Genomic DNA, 10,098 nt, shown 5'->3' with positions numbered 1-10,098 from the left:
TTTTTAGTTAACTGATGTTTATATGCGGCTATTCTACTTTACAGCTTTTCCTTTGAAATGTAAGAATCTTTTCATCATTTGGCAAGAACTGAAGGGTAAAAATAATACGACAAAATGTCAATGCTAAAAATGTTATCCGAAATCATTTAATACCTGAAGAGTGTGGTGAAGAAACTTCAAAAACTGTGGAATCGCTAATAGAATGGAAGCATTATTTCTGGAATAGAATGGTGCTTGGCTTAATGATCTGATTTCATTATCTATTGACTATTTGATTACTGAGATACCATCAACTTCTTGCATAGGACGACCCGAAGTCTAACTAAAAGTAGAAAATGGGCTTAAGAACAGGGATATGTTGAAACTGATTGCAGAGGTAATGAATACTACCTATACGAGTGCCTTCTGGATAAGAGAGCTTGGAAGAATGTGACACAAATGTAAAATTGGTTTATACTCCAGATGAAGCTCTCCAGAAGAGTCAACAAGAATAGTGTTAAATTGTCAGTCTTGTCTCGACAATATAGTAACAAATGTAGAATCCAGTTTAATAGAAGTGGGAATAGTAAGTGTAAAACTTATTTAAACATTAGTGGCATTATCCTCTTCAATTGTCTCACAGACCTGTTCTTCGTTCTCATTGTCAATGTCCTGATCAATAATGTTTTTATAAAAAACCAATTCCTGATTGTCCCGCTATTGGTCGGTGTAGTGCTTCTTTATAAGGTTATTAACATCAACCATTGACAAGAATCTTTTTTTTAACTGTTCTGTCAAAACTATTCTTCTGCAATCTCCAAGCTGAAAGTTAAACTGACCCGGTGCCTTGACAAATTTTTCTTTTCCTTCTTCCAGTCAAAAACGTCACATTCAACTCCAATTTTCACTACGTTGCATGTTCACCAATTTTTTCAACGTACTCAGAAGGCTTGTAAATAACATCTTTCTTCTTGTTTGATTATTCTGTAAATCCAAACTCTCTATCAGGGGTTAGGAAGCTAACCATCGACATAACAATTGAATAAGTAGCTTGGTCGGGCAGTTTTGGCAGTGGTTAGGTTTTTTTTTTGGCAGTCATAACTGAACATTAAGACATTAGGATTTGTACTCTATTCTTCTTACAAAGATTTCTCGTTTCCCTGAACTGGTTCAGAACTTCGTTAACTCGAAATCTTGAAATATCAAGAATTCGGAGGAAGGTGTTTAAGCAAACTAGAACCATTGGCTTGCTTTGGTCCTTTGAATATATGAAATATTTGGTTCGGAAGGCCTGCCTATTGAAGCTTCCAGTAGTAGGACGTCTTTTTTTAATTGATTCAGGGGAGATAAATTTAAGGATAAAGTTATCCCGATAAATTTTATTCCTCTGAGAATAGAAATTTTGGTGAAATCTTCTAACATTTTGGGGCGGGACCTTTGAACACTATAATAATGTTTTGGCCTCAAAAACCTACTTTTTAAAGATAGTACTAATAATGGATTATGTTAAGTCTTCAAGATGACTAACCTTGGTACTTTAGCTTTACTTCGTTACCATTGCTCCAGTGTCCTTGACTTCTTTCTTGTTAACTCAGATGTTGATGGTTGCACTAGTTCTTCCATTTTTACATTTACTTAGTATTTATCACTTTTATTATTAATTGCATTCAACACACTTTAAAACTTCAATTAGCTAGCGTCAACTTTAGTAAACAAGCTCAGCAATCCCATGTTGCTTTGGGAGCGCCAAGCTCTGTGATTGGTTAGCTTGGAGAATGTGAACTTTGGTTCATGACAGTTGTTGGATAATGTGAGTTATGAATCAAACTGATATTGTGTACATTTTTTTAAAGCTAATTATGTGAGTTTTGGACCAAAACATCGTTACTGCCCGCTACTCCTTTAAATTACACATACTGTGATGAGCATATCTCGATAAGGTCAAAAATTGGAGAATGCGAGTTTTGCATTTATACCCCTCATATTTATTTATACATACCTACTCAGAATAGGTGAACTATAAATTTTTTCCGGAAGAATTTTTTATCACTTCGTTTGAAGAAGATAGGAGTTTCTCCGGTTGTAATACTTCGAACATATTACTTAGGTCATAAAGGCTCTGAAATCTTTCTTTAGTTTGAGAAATTAATATATAATTCCGGGTCTGAAATTCTCTCATCTGCTGATAACTCATAAAAAAAACGCTTCGTTATCTTTCGTCTTTTATTTTTAAAAACAGTTGTTACTTTCCACTCTTTGGCTAAATCTCTGGATTCATTTAGCAAACTATTCAAATGATTACTTGATAAAATACTAGTTTTCATTAGTGATTAGTGATTAGTGATTTCAAATAGTAAAGAAAAAAAATGTGACCAGCACTAAGAAAAATCTATAGTTTGTGTACGGCATTTAAGGAAGAGGCTTAGCGTGTTAAAAGTATTTACAAGAATAACACACTTGGTTTCGCAGTGCTTAACCCGGGAAAAGAGAGATTGCTTTTTTGTCATTGGTCATTTCTGAAGTAAAAACTCTATAGGCACCTATGAAAGTTTTTTTATGTTTTTTTCCCGGGAAAGACCAGATTAAGTGTTATTGGGGATAATGTTTCACTAATTTTTGTTTACACACGTTAGGGGCCTCTGTAGTCCGGGGGCCCCGTATCATGGATACGGCGGTAGCTACGCTCCTGATCAGATGGTACAAGAGTGAGTGTTAACACTTTATCAAATCAGTGGTTGGCGCCTAATCTTCTCTTTAGGGTAGACAAATGGGCCATGAAATCGGAGCCAGTGAAACGACTAGGCATTTACTTGGATATCAATTTAAATTGTGCACCTCATATTGATCACCTTTGCTCAAAATTAACGATTCAAATCTTTGCAATTCGGCAAATGAAATCTTGCATACCTATTAAGCTATTGAAAACTGTATATTACTCACTTTTTCACAGCAAAATGACATATTATACTTTTGGATAATTGCTCGTCAGTAAACAAAATATTTGTATTACTGAAAACAGTAGTAAGGATCATTTTTAGAATGATACAAATTACAGACAAATCTTCAAAAAATTGCGACTTCCGTGATTGTACATTTTACAAATATTGATAGAAACACACAAAAACATATTAGTTCTGACGAAATATGAAGATATTCATGATTATTTTACTAGAAATAGTAAGGACATTGTACCATAAAAATATAGACTAGAAACGACACAAAACAAGTTGAATGTCATATGGTACAACATATTTGTAAAATATTTCGGGCATCAATTCCAAATTATCTAATATTATGGATACTAAGAAAACAAACAGTGATTTGGTTAGATTAGGGTATTAACTACTCAAAAAAATCTGCATTTTAATCTACTGACCCAATATGCAATAAATCTAATGTTAAATCTGATCATCCATCAGTGTTAAAAATGATGTTATAATTATAAAAGGCGTAGCTTCTGGCATGAAATTTACTTCAATTATATTTTATGATTCTGTTTAAGATCTGTATTACTTTTACAGTTATAAGGTAATAAAGAAAAATTGAAGACTAGTTAAAAACATCCGATTTAAATAAAAAAAAACTGATTTAAGTCAAAATATCATAGTTATCTATTGCAATTATTGATGAATTATATATTATAATCAGGACAATCATACTATTTAGGTATAGTTTTTCCAATATCAATTGCAGATTATAAAAACTTATATAAAACCCTTGCCGACAATTTTGTTTGATCTAGCGCCATAGATACGACATTTTATAAATTTATTATTTTTATGAATACTTTTAAAAATACGTATATCTTATACGAGAAAGTTTTTGTTAAAAAGCTTTCGAATCATTATAAATTGGATCATTATATTCCATTATTTAGAGCTCTTGGCGGTCTGCTGCTGAAACTTTCTTCACGATTTCTACAACCTCTTTACTGAGCTCCGGACACTAGTTACATTTTCGTAATTCTGATTTTACGTTTGTCCATATTAACTCTATAGGGTTAATTATGCAAAGGTATCACTTGTCCCTACAATAAATTTTCTCTAACTTTAGAGCTCTAATAACAGTAAGCAATATTTTTTTCAGACATAAATGCTAAAATTTAAGCTTTGTTACATTTGTCAACCCAACCGAAATTTACTACATCGTGACTGTCAAACCATGTTTCATCTAGATAAATTATATGTCTATTAGAACTAGGTTCGTCTTTTATCTGACCCAAATAATCTTGTAGCCATCGAACTCCCCTTGACGATTCGGTTATTGCCATCCGTTTTTTTTTTAATTTTTTGTGTTTAAAACCACATGTTGACAAAACTTGACGCAATGTTTCTAAACTGATATAATTGTAATTTGGATAATCTGCTACCTTTTTCTGTATTACTTCTAATGTTGCAATACTGTTCTCCTTATAGTACATATAAATTATAAATTGTTCTATGTATAAAATCCACAGAAACTCCTTTCGTGACGTAGTTTCTATAAATGGAAAATTTATTTACTGTAGTTGATTCAGCAATTCTTATAATGATTGCATTATCAGATTGCTGAATATTTTCCTTTTTTAAATATTCGAATATATTTAAAATAACTTGCTGTGTTTGTATATCTAAATCCCTATTATTAAATTCACACTTGTCTTTATTCTCACTACACTGTGAAATTTCATTGTCTTCATTCGCTCATGGTCTAAAGAACGCCATATTTTAAGAAATTTATTACTTCTCTATTCTCACCTAACCACGCCACTGCATACTATCTAGCAGGAATATTTCGAAGAAATTGCGTACGGCCAATAGAAATGCATTTATTTTTACGATTCGTAGTTTTCATTTGTAAACAGTGGAGATGATGAGTCCACGTGGACTGACGTTTACCAAATTTTATACGAGGAGTAAACATTATTTTTTATTTCTTAATTTGGTATGAGTGCAGTGCGTATTTATGAAATATTGATTGTTCCTCGCATAACTGTCTTCTACAATTTTTTTTTTTTTTTTTTATAAATTTATTGTCGCATCAACTACAAAGGTTATTAGCGACATGTCAATTATAGTTTGTGATATAATTTGGTGTCTTTCAAATACTTAATTATGTTTGCATTATTACAATTTTCATTGAGTAAGGTGGTTATATTGTCTGGAAAATTGTTAAGTATTCTTTCATTTCTGTACTTTCGACAGTTTAACAATAAATGTTCAACATTAGGGTTCTCGTTACAAGTTTCACATATCGGTGGGTTTTCTCTATTAAATAGATGGGAGTGTGTTGCTTTAGTGTGACCCAGCCTTAAGCGATCGATTTTTATTTGATCTGCGCGACTTTTTGGGCTACCTTTCCATGGTTTAACGTATGGTTTGATGGTTTTCAATATTGACTGCGACCTGTTCCACTCACTTTGCCACTTACACTGAGCTTTCGCTTTTATTACCGCTTTGAAATCACTGACCATCACTTCGCGCACAATTGTTGCTTTGTTGTTATCTGCTGCTTCTCTGGCGTATTGATCCGCTTTTTCGTTTCCTGGGATATTGGTGTGCGATGGGACCCAGATAATTTGGACGCACGCTTTGGATTGGTGGAGGAGGTATAGTTGGGTTTTAATGAGGGAACCTAGTGGGTGTTTGGGAAAGAGTTGTTTAATGGTGTTGATGGAGCTCATAGAATCAGTAATTATTGCAATTTTTTTATATTCATATCTACTGGCGATTGTTAATGCCTGAAATATGGCATAAAGTTCGCCAGTGTGGACGCTATTGTGAGGAGATAGCTTAAATGCAAAATTTTCGTTTGCTAGTATAACTGCTGCTCCTATGCCATTAGGTGTTTTGGATGCGTCAGTGTACATAAGATGGTATTCTTTGAGGTTTTCTTCAACGAGGGTGTGAAATGATTGAACTATCAGGGGGTGATTTGTTTCCTCTTTTTTGTAGTAACTCAAATTAACGTTGATGGTAGGAATAGGGATTATCCAAGGGGGAGGAGTTTTTATATTGATTGGAAAGAAAACTGGTAGTTCAATTGTCAAGATGTTTGTGTATTGGCGAATTCTTTCGTAGAAGGAAATCGTTGTTTGTTTGTTTCCGAATAAATTTTTAAAGCGGTCTGTTTTGATGTTGTAATTAACTGGGTTATTTCTATTTGATAATACTGATGTTGCGTAGGTTATGCTAAGTTGAATTCTTCGCAGTCTAAGGGGTGGTTCTCCAGTTAGACAGTGGAGACTCTCTATCGGTGTTGTTCGAAATGCGCCGGTGGCGATTCTTAGTGCAGTGTTTTCTAATACGTCAAGTTGCTTGAGGTGTGTTTTCTCGCATGATGCATAAACTAGTAGTCGATCCTTGATCTTATAAGGGCCTTATATAGATTTATCAGACAGGTGGAATCCGCGCCCCATTTATGGCTGGCAATTGTTTTCAATAGATTCAGACCATTTTGACAGACTTTCTTAAGGTAGTCAATATGTTGTTTCCATGTGAGTTTTTATCAAAAGTTATGCCCCAAAATTTTATATATTCCACGAACTCTAAATTTTGACCATTCAAGATTAATATAGGTTTTTCTTGTATGTACTTTCTGGAGAAGAGTATACATTTTGTTTTAGTTTCCGAGAATTTCAATCCGTTGGTGTTAGACCAGTTGCTTAGGTTATCGAGTACGGTTTGTAAATGCATTTGGATAGTGGTTATATTTTTCCTTTTTGCAAATAGTACTAAATCATCGGCGTATAATCTTCCTTTGACTAGCGGAGAGCATTTGTCAAGAATAAAGAGTGATAGCAATCAGGAATAGAGTGGTACTTATTGTAGACCCTTGTGGGATCCCATTCTTCTGTAGTTTTTTAGCTGATAGGCCTCTGTCTACTCTCACTTGGAAGTATCTGTCTGTCAGGAAATTTTTTATGAAGTGTAGAATGTTCCCTCCTAGACCCCACTTTTGTAGTTTTGAGGTTATATTGTGTTTCCAAACCATGTCATATGCCTTGGTGATATCCATAAAAACGGCTATACATTCTTGTTTATTGGCAAAACCTTCACTTATTTCGGATTCTAGGTCTATCAGGTTATCAGCTGTGCACCTATTTTGGCGAAATCCGCTTTGTTCTGGTGCCAATAAATTATTTTGTTCTAGTACCCAGAGTAGTCTACGATTAACCATTTTCTCCATAATCTTGCATAGGACGTTCGTTAAGGATATTGGCCGGTAAGACTCTGGTTTTGTTCTTATTTTGTCAAGTTTCAAAAGTGGGATTATCACAGCTTCGCGCCAGCTTGAAGGAAAGACTTTATTAGTCCAAATGTAGTTATACAGTTTTAATAGGTAGTTTTTGGTGCTATCTGAAAGTTTTTGTAGGAATACTACTGGTATTTGATCTGGACCAGGGGCAGTACGTTTTTGTGATTTCAAAGCTTCATAAAGTTCTATTTGGCTGAACGCGCAGTTAATAGGATTTGATTGTTCTTCACTAAAATCTTCCAAAATTTCTTCTTCGATATTTTTTATATTCTTTATGAACTTTGCATCATAGTTTGAATCATAAGAGTTATATTCGTATTGTGAAGCTAATGCTTCCGCTATTTCACTTGGATTTGTGATCAGGGTGTAATTTTTAACTAAAAATGGAATTCTTGGGGATTGTTTTATTCCAGACATCTTCCGAATATTTTGCCAAACTAAGGATGGTGGAGTTGAGGATGTTATTGTAGATACGAATTTAATCCATGACTCCTGTCTACTCTTCTTCATAATATATCTCGCTCGGGCTCTTTGTTTTTTATATTCAATTAAATTTTCTACAGTATTCTTCCGTTTAAACTTGTTAAAAGAGGACTTATAAATTCTGATTGCGTTTTGACAGTCTTTGTTCCACCAAGGTAGTGGTTTATGGTTTAATAATATTTTAGTATATCCTATGTGTGTTTTGGCAGCGTCTACGATTATAGATGTGAAGGTTTCTACGAGATTTTCTACATTTAAAATTGGCTGGTCTTTTGTAATGTTAATCTTCGTTTCAACTGTTTCGCTAAATTTTTCCCAATTGGCATTTTTTAGATTCCATTTTGGGTTTGGTAAGCTATTATTCTCAGAGAGTTTTGATGTATATGAAATCTTTATAGGATAATGATCGCTTCCAAATAAATATGGTATTACATCCCAAGTTAATGTGGGAGTCAGGACTGGTTCACACAGGGTGATATCAATGGCTGAGCATGTTCCTGTGTGTATGTCAATTCTTGTTGGTCTTCCGTCATTTAAGATGTTAAGATTTAGGGAATTTATCATGTTGTCAATTGTTTTGCCTCGGGCTGTGGTATAGTTTGATCCCCATAGTGTATGGTGAGCGTTAAAATCACCTAAAATCAATCGAGGACTTGGAATAGTTTTTAGAACTTGTTCAAGTTCTGACGTATCGATATTTTGGTCTGGGGGTATGTATAGAGAGGATATATATATTCTTTGTGGTATATCAACTGCTACAGCTATTAATTCAATATTGTTTGCTACGGAAATGATTTGTTGTGTGTTATATTTATTGTGGACGTATATTGCTACACCTCCAGATGCCTTTCCATTGTACGTTCTATTTTTGTAGAAGCAGGTGTAGTTTTTCAAGTTGTAATAATGTTGATTTTTAAAATTGGTTTCTTGTAAGCATATTATGTTTGGTGATAGTTCGGAGAGTAGGTTTTTAAGCATTTCGAATCTTCTGTAGAATCCTCTTAGATTCCACTGTAAAATTGAGTTATTATTAGTCATTATTCCTGCGATGATTCAATTGATGATTCAGAGTAGTCTTCTATTTCTTGTGCGATAGTTGACGGGTGTAAATTTAGCTGTCCCATGATTTTTTTCCTGATTCTTGTACTGATGCTTTTCATTCTTTTGTTTGTAAAATATGGATGCATGTGTGCGAGTAGTTTTAAGAAGCTTTTTGTATCTTCTGTATATATTTTTGATATACTCAATGGATCTTTTGTTCCTATTGCATTTTCGAAGAAATCAACGGCTTCCGCGAAAGTTAAAATTTGGCTTTCGTCTTCAAATATTTGTTGTGCTGACTCCATTAATTTGTAGAAAGTACTTGTTTGTGTATTTGATTTGTTGTTTGATATCTTTTTCGCTTTCTTAATTGTTTGTTCGTTTGGTTTATTAAATGTATCCTTTGTTTGTGGTGTAGGTGAAGGTGGAGTTGTGATCTCAGATAAGGTGCGTTTTGTATTCGTTGTATCTGTATCCATGTGTATTTCTGCTGATATGGTTAGTTTTTTAGAATTTCTGCTATCGCTTGTGGATTGAGTGGTATGTTTGAGGTTGGTAGGAGCTATATGTGATGGTATGTCTTCTGTTTGATTATTCACATTTGTTAGGTTTGTTGTGGTCGAGTTCGAAACTGGAGGTTTGTTGTAGATTTGATTGACAATGTTTGTTGATCTTGTTGTATTAGTGTCCATTGGTAATGATGTATTGTCGGATGTAGTGCTTATTGATGTGTTCTGACAATTATTAGAGTTATGTCCTGATCCGTTGCATAAAGAACACAAATGGCTATCAAGCATTAAGAAGATTCGGTATGTAGTATCTTCAAAATTAATGAGCATCGAGGTAGGTATTGTAATTTGTGTGGGAGATATGTAAACAATACGGCGAAAGCTTAGAATGTGTTTAAAGTTTGGGTTAGAAGTACCGATTTTGAGGAATGTTATGGAAGACGACAGATGGAGGCCCAATTGTCTGAGTTCCTTTTCGATAATTTGATGAGGTATAGTTGGACAGACGTTCGATAGTAGTAATCTTTCACTAGGTGTTATAAGTCGACGTACAGAAAGAATTTCGTTATTCACTTTGATTTTTCCATTGCATTTTGTTAAAAATTCGTCCACGTCTTCTTTTTTAGATAGATATATGCATATTCTATTATTGGTTATTCTTGATGAAAATATAATTTTGCTGGGATTGATAATAGTGCCTACGGCTATCAGGTATTCTTCTAATTTTACTCCATTTAGTGAGCTAATTACTATTGCTTGTTGTTTCGTTGGAAAAATTGTTTTTTGTTGGCTTGTAATGGATGAATAAGATTGTGGAGGGTTATTAGGTAGGGCAAAAGTAAAATTGTTT

The sequence above is a fragment of the Diorhabda carinulata genome, chromosome 8, assembly GCF_026250575.1.
Source record: "Diorhabda carinulata isolate Delta chromosome 8, icDioCari1.1, whole genome shotgun sequence".
Lineage (NCBI taxonomy): Eukaryota > Metazoa > Arthropoda > Insecta > Coleoptera > Chrysomelidae > Diorhabda > Diorhabda carinulata.
The sequence above is the reverse complement of the archived record's forward strand: the minus strand, read 5'-3'. Positions refer to the sequence as shown.